This window comes from Melitaea cinxia, chromosome Z (assembly GCF_905220565.1).
Source record: "Melitaea cinxia chromosome Z, ilMelCinx1.1, whole genome shotgun sequence".
NCBI classification, from domain to species: Eukaryota; Metazoa; Arthropoda; class Insecta; order Lepidoptera; family Nymphalidae; genus Melitaea; species Melitaea cinxia.
This window is the reverse complement of record NC_059424.1, coordinates 8,404,260-8,416,392: the sequence shown is the minus strand read 5'-3', so window position 1 is coordinate 8,416,392 and position 12,133 is coordinate 8,404,260.

Genomic DNA, 12,133 nt, shown 5'->3' with positions numbered 1-12,133 from the left:
TAAAATCGCATCTTAACTAAATAATCGATCATTTATACCTACATATGAATAAAATTAAATTGTCTGTCTGTGAGTTCACAATGACTGTTTTTATTCAAGTGCCTATAGTTTTTTATACGATACTAAAATGTATGTCTGTCTGTCTCTCTTTTTGTTGTTTGGGCTAACTTTCGGAACGGCTTCAGCGATTTTTATAGGACTTTACACTAGAAGATACTCCATGAATTCTCCATAGCCGATCATTCTTATGTTAGTGTAACTTTTCATACCAATTAGTAGACGGTCTTTGGGTTTATCATGAATATCCTTTGTGACAGAACAAGTAATTTGAAATCATGCAAATCCCAATTAAAAAGAGGGCAAACTTTGCAATACCGGAGGAGATTTTCGAATACAGATGGTTATTATCACGAAAGTGACCGTCAAGTTTCTGATATTATGATACTACCAATACGTTATTACGTGGGTAACGAAACCTTTGTAATGTCTTCTTTAGTATTGCGTATGAACTGTTTGTGAATCAAAAATCTTGCTCAAATCTTTTGCACGATTACACAAATCGTAATCGTACGTATTAATGTAATCGAAAGATACTAGAACTCTATAACACATTATAGTTAGTGATACTAAAAGTGTAGATACTAAAACGCACAGAGTTGATACTCATGAAAGGCTTACTCAGATGGTGAAAACAACTTGTACATAACTTGACTTCAAGCTGTCTAAATAAAATAAAAAATGACCCCAATTACATCGACAAGTAATACAATAATCGACGAAGAAATAGTCAAGGAACTACGCGTTATCAAATATTACTCAAAAAGTAGTTATCAGATATCGATAAAATTTAAATGTGACCACATAATAAACATCAGCTTTCGAGTAAATTAAAAATTATCAAAATCAGTACACCCAGTAAAAAGTTATACGGATTTTCGAGAATTTTCCTCAATTTCTCTGGGATCATGTCATCAAATCCTGGTTTCCTTATCATGGTACCAAACTAGGGACTCTAGAACTATCTCCTTTCCAACAAAAAAAGAATTATCAAAATCAGTACATCCAGTAAAAAGTTATGTCTCTTCGATTAAACAAAACCTCTGTCATCTTTCGATTAAAAAATATTTGTCGAAATCGGTCCACCCAGTCAAAAGTTCTGAAGTCACATACATAAAAAAAAATAGAGTCGATTTGAGAACCTCCTTCTTTTTGGAAGTCGGTTAAAAACGGTACGATACGAATACGTGATTTCTTTTTACCCGTCGACTATCACTCAGGCATCTTTTTTTCATCTTTTGTGTATATAACATAAACGTATTCCATGTTACTTGGTATTATTTTCATATAATTTTCCTATAGCCAATATTATTTTGTATCGATTAAAGAACGAACATGCGCAGACAGGTAGATTGCATTTAGCTGGACCAACCTGTGCATATCCTAGGTATTGCATTACCTGCATTGATTTTGTGTCATAAAAGCATGCGTAGGTGTACATAAAAACCAAATTTTAAGCCGATGCTTTTGTTTGATCATTTTTCTTTTTCTTCCATTATGTTATCTTAACTTATTTAGGTAGGGTACAGCAGGAAGTTTCCTACTCAAAACATGGAGCAGCCTGACTGGGGTAGTACCTCTTACAGAAGATCATAGCTAAATAATACTGTTTTCAAGCAGTGTTGTGTTCCTGTTGGTGAGTAAGGTGACTGGAGTTCCAGGGCGGAATTACGGACAGGGTCATACATAATATATATATATATATATATATATACGGTCGATTTGAGTAACCTCCTCCTTTTTTTGAAGTCGGTTAAAAATGGCAGAACCGTCAACAACAGCTAGGTCTATGGTTCTGCTATCGCTATCCATGACTCGAAATTAAAAGCGAAAGCAAAATGAAAAATAAAGATTTAATTATAACACAATTTTAATTATAATTTACTAGAAAAATTGATTTCAATGGTAGAATTATAATTTGTTTTTAAACTACCGTCACGTAAAAAGAAGTAACTAAAATAGTATGTAAATTAAACGTAATTTCTTAATTTTTAACTTTTAACAAGAGCTTTACAAATTATTTCAAAATTTTAAGATATAAGGCACAAAATTGACAGAGTTTCCATGACTAAAGAAAGGCTATCTTTCGCTAGCTAATACCAAAAGGAATCTGGCTCCTTCACCGATCAAAACACGCTTACGTCAACTCGATTTCCCGCCAATATACATTACATGAAGACATTGTCATACTGCGTTCCTATTGGTCGAGAGAGTACACGCGTTAGGATCGTTACAATATTAAATTAAATTATTAGACGAATAAATCAAAGTACAAATGCATAAAATTGACTTCTATAATATTTTAATGTTAATCATTCAGCAATTTAAACAGCAAAAGTATTACATAAAAAGAAATAGTAACTAAACAAACAGATAATCAATTCACTAAGATTCATTAATTATAAACATTAAACATTTAATATTAACAAATTACAAACATAATTTTATAATTTCAATCAAAGCTTGTAATATTAAAGTCCGATTAGCATCCGCAGCGACATGTCTTTTGTTACTTTCTCAGTTTTCAGTCTTTTTACAGTCTTAAGAGTCTTCGTTGCACAACTGAAAGCCATTAAGTCCAAGAATTATTATTTTTTGTTTTCTTAATTTTTCTTCTCTTTCACGTACACGTTCTTTCATTTCATTTTCACAAGAGTGTCAGTTAGTATCAAACTTTTTCCTTTTTTTCCTTTATTATTGATTTTTCTAGGCCCTACTTTGGGGAAGTGTCTTCAGTCTAAGGGGCTTTTTTAGCTGATTTTCAGATTCTTAGATAGCAGCGGATTGTATTTTCTGAAAACATTTACCATAGTAATGTATATTTTTTTTTACAGCAACATAAAATAGTGATTTCAACGAACGAAAAACCCACCGACTTTTTTTTTTCGTAAGCTGACATTTTGACGTCATCATCATCATCCTGATGAAGATGATGGAGATGATATTTTGTCGTAAGAATTTTCGACTAAAAATGAGGGTGCTTTTTGAATATTGAGGTTAAAATAAGGTGAAAAAAAATTTAATCAAAAAAATTACAGTGTGTTGGGGACATAAAAAGGTAAGTTTTTACCAAATTTTGTAAAAAAAAAACAATTTTTTCTTGTAAAAGATAAAAATAAAAAACCAAAAACTTGATTTTTTTTAAATTTTCACACGAATTTTAAGGTTATGCGAAAAAAGTCTAAATATAATAGTTGTAGATCTTTTTACTATCTACCACTTTAGTATTGAGCTTTTTTCCATAGGATTTGAGTTTAGCCGGAAATCCCGTTTTTTTTACCGTTTTTTTACCCCTTACCACTTCCGGACCTCGGATCGCCTCTAATTTATTTTTAATTATCATTGTATTATATTTCTTTTCCAATGGGTTTTGTCCTTCTATAATTTTTTTCACTTTTTACCATTTGCAGAAGGTAAAAGCACTGGTCTATCAGTTCATGGTCTATATATTATACTAACACTGTAATGTATATTTTTCCATCGTAAAATATCTTTGATATCTACTACGACAACTACTTTGGGAAAAAAATGAGACAACACGCTTAAAATATATACCTGTATAACATATAGAATGAAAGCCGACATTATTAAGTAATACATTGAAATCGCTTTATTTCAAAGAGTTTTTACAGCTATTATTCAATTACTATTCTTTGATTCAAGGATGCATCGTATCGAGGGTAGGGCTGGCTATTTGCTTTTGACACTCTTGGTGTTGCATGCGTCCTTTAGCTACGCTAACCGTCAACCGCCAGACTAGATTTATAACAAATCTAACGTGGGTTAAGAAAAGAACTCAAGATATTCGTCGAGTAGCCGAATCAAAAATGTTAAGGCCTATTTTCAGTGAAAAAATTACAAAAAAATTAAATTACAAATATTATGTTGCAATTTTTCTTGTTGTTGGCAGTTTATCTTATAAACGGTTAATGCTATAACCAATACAAATTTATCTCAAAAATAGCATTTAAGGACCATTGGTAAGTAAATTGATGTAAAGGAAAGTCGGTTGGTATATTTTAGGAGGTTATTAAATTATAATATTATTCTTCTCTTTAATATCTTCACAATCCAAAAATACTCACGACTCTCGAGTAAACCCCTATTTAGTCCTTTGACTTACTCTTATCCACTACCATATTGGTAGTCGAGAGTGGTCAACTTAATGTGTAACATGCAATAATTTTTCCACATATAATCCACTTTTACTATATTTTTAAAGGAAAAAAAGTGTATGTGTCCGCTCGTCTCCGACGCACGACTGGAGTTTACTCCTTCAAATCGACTGTGTAGATAGGCACAAAAAAGGCTTACTAGTTTAATATACCTACTATATGCTTACTATAGGCTTACTAGTTTAATATATTTTTAACTGAGGTAGGGCACAGCAGGAATTTCCTGCTCAAAATATGGAGCAGCCCGACTGGGGTAGTACCTCGACCTTACAGAAGATCACAGGAAAATACTGTTTTCAAGCAGTATTGTGTTCCTGTTGGTGAGTAAGGTGACCAGAGCTCCTGGGGGGATTGGGAATTGGGTCGGCAACGCGCTTGCGATGCTTCTGGTGTTGCAGGCGTCTATAAGCTACGGTAATCGCTTACTATCAGGTGAGCCGTACGCTTGTTTGCCGACCTAGTGACATAAAAAAAAACCTACCACTAATTTTATTTTAGACAAAGATTAATACCAAATCAAATGGTAACCAAACGAATCAAATAATGCCATCTATCGGAACCCAATATGGCATTATTAGAAAACGTCGTCATCTGGCTACGACAGAGATGGCGTTACGAGAAACGTAACGAAGTCATTCGTCCAGTAGATTTTACTCCTTTTTTTTTCATACCAGAGTCCTTATATGAAAATCGATCCTAAAGGAGGAAACTCCAAAAAAAAATTGGTAATATTTTTTCATCCACCATACACTATTTTACATATCAATCTTATGCTTTAAATAGAAATTCATGAGAATATTACCGTGCAACCAAATTAATAGGCATGTACTCGTAGTGGTCTGAAAGAAAATGAAAACTTTTGAAAAATACATTACGTTTAATTAATGAATGTAATATTAAATTAGACAGTTCCTTTATCTCATTGTATGAATACAGGTATTGCAATTTATTGATCATGAAGTCAGACATGCGCAAACCATGTCGTTACCTGGCTGAACCCGGAAATCTAGGTATTCTAGCTTTCGTATCCAAGCTATTTTGACGTGTACGGGACAGACGAACTTTGAAAATTACATTGTGTGGTAATACTTGTTTAATAGTTATTAAACTGCCATATTGTTAGAAAACAACTGAAGCGTAAGTATTGTATATTGCTGTATTGTTTTAATATATATAAACAAATAACTTATTACAAATATTATGGAAATAATGCAAAAATGGCGAATGTAAATCATTTTGAAATAAATTGTATAATAACTTAGTTCGTAGGTAAGTTTTGGCGAATTATTAGCAAGTTGTATTAACAAAACATGACGCACGACCTTAACAATATTGTAATTGCGATGTGCCATTATAAATAGATTATTGATTTTGACTATATCACGTTCCTGTTAACTGAGATGAGAAGGGAGATCGTATACACAGTCGTAATAAGTAGGTTTGCTCGCTCGCTTCAGCCTGTAATATCCCACTGCTGTTCATAGCCTCTTTCCTCATGTAGGAGAAGGATCAGAGATTAACCCACCACGCTTCTCCAATGGCGGTTAGCGGATATATTCACTATTACGAGAAACAATCGCTATCAGGTGTACATGATAACAACCGGGACCGATGTGTCAAAGAAGGGATCAAACCCGCAACCGCCAGCGCAACATCAACAAACCAGTGCTGTGACCTTTGCGCCAACGCGTCATCCAATAAGTAGGCAATATAATGGATTACCTTTTGAATTCACTCGCGTGTTTTGATGATAATCCGCCACGCTACTGAACTGCGGGTTTTTGGATATTATCCCTGACATAAGTAACGAATGCTATCAGATGCTGATGAAAACAACCGAGAGCGACAGCTTTACGTGCTCCCCGAGATATCAAACGGACAGATCAAAACATCAGAGTTCACAAACCATCATGCACCTTTACACCAGAGCGATTGTCACTAGCATATAAGCATGATAAGCATAACATCTATTTTTCATGACCCTTAGTTATAAGGGGGGGGGGGGGGTTAAGAGGGTTAATAAAATATATGGCAAAACAACGTTTACGGAGTCAGCTAGTAATCTTATAGAATATTGCGCTTGGTGATTCTGCGTCTTGTTTTCTAATAGCCACCTGTTGCCTTGTGTTGTGTTGTCGCGTGCGAATAAAACAAACAACGCTTTCAGATTTAGTTCTATTATGTTTTTATTGAGTAATAAAAATACTCAATTTTTTTTTTAAATACTAAATATGCTGATGATTTACGGTTTTTATTATTGCTTTTCACAATGTATTAGAGAAATTATTATGGTATATTTTTTGTTTTACTTAACTGAGAGCTATCTCCTGTTTAATAACATAAATGTTTTTATTTTTATTTATTTCCTTATATTATTATTATCATGGTTCAGACTATGCGCTTACTAATTTCATTTTACTTTTAGAGTAATAGTTAATTAAAATTAAATAGAGAAATAATTTAAAGAGTTTGTAATAATATAAATATTAAGAAACCACAATAACATAGAAATACCAAACCCCCAACAAAAAAAATACGGAAATAAGAGTATATATTTGAAGGAGCTAAACTATACAATAATTTACCATAAAACATTAAAGAGGCAAACAGTAATTTAATCAGTTTAAGAGGCTATTAAAAATACACATAATATGTGAAAAATAACACAAAACAACAAAAAAATAACACAAAATAATAAAAATTGTAATAATAAGAATAGTATAGTAACGTAGAATGGTTTTCGACTAATCATAAAATAAATAAAAAACAAAAAAAAAATTATGCAATTTCTACTAACTCAACAATCCACTTCCAATTCTAATTAATCTTTGCTTTTCTATAAAACTATTTTTTTCTATAGACACCCTCTTTAAAAAAATATATTATTTTCTGAATGTTTTGCCATTGTTGCTTTGTTTCGTCACACATTGTACACGATTTTAGTTGTAAGTTTAATTTAATATTCTCATATAAGTGAATATTGTATTCTTTTTGACAATAAAGTTCCTTTAACCCCATAATATTACAGATAAAAGTCAACTAATAAAGAAGATGAATCCCGTAAAAAAACCCAAGAAGATAGAAGGCGAAGCGGTCAGGATCGCAGAACCTGATAGTAGCACTGAACCATGCGAAGTTCTGGTAAAATTATTTATTAAAATTAAAATATAAAACGTCCTTTTTATATAATAAAAGTATATTTTGTTATAAGCAAGTTATAATAACATTTGGCTGAACATTGGTTCAGTTCAGTTTCAGTAAATTTTTCGACTACAAGTATTATAACACACATGTTCATACATAATCATCAATCTTTTGCAGATAAATAAAAACTATTTCTGGAGTATATTACTAAAGTATTCAGAAAGATTAATTATTGAAAATGTTTTTACTTTTTAAACACGCTATTTGATATGCAAATCGTTATATTTAATTTTTCAAGTATGTACGACGTTTAACCGACTTCAAAAAAGGAGGAGGTTACTCAATCCGACCGTATATATATATATTATGTATGTTCGGGGATAGCTTCGTCGTTTGTGAACCAATTTTGATAATTCTTTTTTTGTTGGAAAGGAGATATCCTTGGTGTAGTACCATTATAAGGAAACCAGGATCTGATGATGGGATCCCAGAGAAATCGAAGGAAACTCGAAAATCCGCATAACTTTTTACTGGGTGTACCGATTTTGATAATTTTTAATTTAATCGAAAGCCGATGTTTACCATGTGATCACATTTAAATTTCATCGAGATCTGATTACAACTTTTGGAGTAATCTTTGATAATGCGTATTTATTGACTATTTTTTCGTCTACCTACGTTGTATTACTTGTCATTATAAATGAAGTCAGTTTTTCTTCGTTTGCCTGCAAACACAATTATTTGTTATAGATCTCCAAGTTACCAAAAGGAAAATGCAAGCTGAAATGTGTTGTTAAACCAGTTAAGCCAAATAACCAGTGTGAAGGTGATACGAGTTCATCTGGTAAATAAATCAATAATATGATCTAAACTTAAATTACCTAAAACTTATGAAATATTCAGTTAACCTATAAACTCTTATTTCAGAGCCTACGTCGGATACGGCGGAATCATCTGATATGGAAGAAACTGACTGTTAGTATTACTTGTATATAGTATAGACTTTTGTGGTCTCATTTAAATTTGAAGAAGATCTGACGACAAGTTTTTGACTTGTACTTAATAATACGTATTAATTGTTCAGTTTTTCGAGTAACTACATAGGTTGATGATGTTATTTTATTACAAATCGATGTAATTTGGAAAGGAGTTCACTTTACTGCTTAAACAGGCTTAGGGAAAGTATCTAGTTGGCTTAGGTCGAACTTTCTGACAGTCAATACAAACAAGACGAATTATATATGTGTGTTGTTCAATAAATAAATAAAAACTTAACCTATATTATCAAAACTACACATACATCAGTGTCCCGTGCCTAGCTTAATATGTCCTTGTCCTAGCATTGATAAAACATATTCAACCAAATATTTAGGTATAGTCATTGACCAAAGATTATCTTAGCATTCTCATATAGAACTCCTCCCCATTCTACCTCCTTCTACTCCAATTCATTTACTGTTAATGCTGCCCGTCTGTGGAACTCTCTTCCGCTTTCAATAAAACAAGCTCCAACATAAGCTTGCTTCAAGCAACGCCTTAAAAAGCATTATATGTCGCTCATTAAGTCATAACTGTCGCGATTTGTAGTTTACTTTAAGTGTACATATATGTATATATTTATGTGTGTATATGTATATATTTTTATATGTGTATGTATGTATGTGTGTATGTATGTTTATGTGTGTGTATATGTATATTATATAGTATACACTAAAATATTTACTTATTTATATGTTTTTTCTTTTCTTTAATAATTATGTAAGTCTATCATATCGTAGTTTTTTATCTATTTATTATTGATTTTTCCTCCTTAATTTGTGCACACTTCTAACCACTGCTACTGTATCGTGTCCAGTTCCCAAAGGTTATCTGGAAGAAATCGCTATTTAGCGATAAGATCGCCTTTGTACATCTTGTATTGTATCTTTCTTTATGTGTCTGTATTTTGGTGTACATTAAGAATAAATAAATAAATAAATAGAACTATTATCTAGCAAATTTAGAAAACTTATTTATATCTCTAAGATTCTAAGACATAACTACTACTAAGAATAAAGCAACGAAAAACGTTATAAACCAAGTTTACACAGCCTTTGTCCAATTATTACTATCCTATTGCATACCAGTATTATGAGGAGCATCAAAAATTAAATAACCTGAACTAGAACGTAGTCAAAGAGCATTGTTAAAGGTTATGTACTGTAAATCTTACCGATACCCCGAGAAAGAGCTTTACTCCATAAATAAGATACTGAGTCTGAGAAGGATATATATAGTATAGTTGTTTGCACTAAAACAAAAAGGAACTTAAACAGATGAAACATCTATTGCGAAATCTAAATTTGCTTGTCAATAATACGCTTGTATACAAGAAGATAAACAATTTGTTAAAAATATATTCTTTAAATACTTACAAACTAAATAAACCACTAACTGAAAGGCTTACAAAACTAAATTATGAAAAAGGCTTTACTTGAGTTAATTACCTAAAAATTGAAGCACAACCCACCATACACTCAAATACTCACACACACACACGCACACACACACACACACGCGCACAGAAACCTACATAAATAAGCTTTTTTTTGTTTTTGTTTCTCTTGTTATTGAATTTTGATAATGTTAAGTTTTAATTTTATAAGTATGACCATGGAAAAGCGGGACATCCTGACACAAGTCAAACACGTACTCAAAAGGATGTCCCAACAATGTATGTAAACGTTTTTCAAAATAGTTTTTTTTTTATAATCTCATTTTTTAGGTTTTCGTACTCAAAGGGTAAAAACGAGACCCTATTACTAAGACTTCGCTGTCTGTCCGTCAGTCTGTCACCAGGCTGTATTTCAAGAACCGCGATAGCTAGACAGTTTAAATTTTCACAAATGATGTAGGTATTTCTATTGCTGCTATAATAACAAAATTGAATACTAAAAACAAAATAATATAAATATTTAAGGGGCTTCCATACAACAAACGTAATATTTTTGCCTTTTTTTGCTGGATATCAATAATGGCAACAGGTAGGCACTTGAAATATTCACAAAATACTCAGTAGCAACAATCGCTCGGGTAGCGATAACGTCACGAAACAAGGCGAGCTACAGCTGCGTATTTGCGCGAGCACAGCGTCGTCTTGCTATCCGAATGTGCATAAAAACCCTGCCTCTAAGTTTGCAATTTGCTTCTTACATTTGGGGATATCTGCTTAAAATAAAGAAACTTAATAAGATTTGTAGTATCTACGTGATATTAATTGCGAAACTTATTACCTACGTAAATTATTAGTTATTTTTATAAAATTTTAGTTTTGTATAATTTTATCTACTGTAATTAACCTACTCACTGGTACAGAACCCTTCGTACGCGATTCCAACTCTCACTTAGCCGGTTTTTTTGTTTGATAACAAACACAAATACTACGTAATAACACTAAATAACAATAGTGGATTAAGCTTTGAAAAATTGCCTACTGCTTACAATGCAAGTGTCAGAAATGTACGAAACTGAAACACTGTATTAAAATATTTTCAGGGCCATCGCTAACCCTTAATATATCCGACGCCTACCGGGAACTAAGCGACCCAGAGGGGCAAGATTATGAAGAAAATGAAGATCTCAACGAAAGAATGTCGCAAAAAGCTGTCAGTGAACAGGTTGTCTTATTTATTTATTATTTCTTACAACAAATTATTTAAACTAGTGGTCGCCCAGTGGTCGAGATTCGACCATATTTTATCTATACAAATAAATAAAATTGGAGTGTCTGTTTGTAATATGAAAATAACCGCTTTTTACTAAATGCATATGGATGTATACACTATACATGGTACATATACCAAAATAACATTTTTACAATTTTTGTCTGTCTGTCTGTCTGTTTATTCCGGCTAATCTCTGAAACGGCTGGACTGATTCTGACGGGACTTTCACTAGAGTAACTCTACGAATTGAAAAATAACATTTTTATTAAATACTACGCGGGCGAAGTCACGGGCACAGCTAGTTTAAATTATACGTTTGAATGTTATTAAGTTTCTGTTGTCAAAGAAGATTTTTATTCATTGTTTGTATGCGTGTGTGCGGGTGTGCGTGTGCGTGTGTGCTTTTTTTAATTAAATAAAATTTAAAGCAAAACGAGATATAAACAACACTTTTTAAAATTTTTACTCAATCCATGGAGTTTCGTGTAATTTTTCGATTGAATAAATGTTATCTGGGATTTCTGGTAGTGCTAGAACACAGTCATGGGAAACGTCTACGTTTTTTTCGTCGACCAATGGGTCGGGACCCATTCCAAACTTTATTTATATGTTTTGAAGTTGAGGTGATATTTTCGATTATCCCGCTCGGTTTAAATTGAGATTTGGTGAGATTTCATTTGACCTCCCCGCCCATTATGAGTTACCATCTATGTCTATATGATTAATGGATGTCCCCTTTCCATATTATTACAGCCACAAGACTTGACATCGAGAAGGGAACCTGAAGAGTTTCTTCAAGAGGACGTCATTGTTATATCTGATACCGAAAACCCTTAAACGCCATAAAGGTTTTCGTAACCAAACAACTCATTTTGCCCTTAGCCACGTTCTGATTTAATACTATTAAATTTTGTTATCTTTATTAAAATTTAAGAAGGTTAATTTATGTCTATCTACATTTTACCTGTAACTGTGGAATAGTGTATTAAATGCTACGTACGGGTTGTATCTATAAATGTTACCATTATAAAATCAGTATTATTAAAAATATTT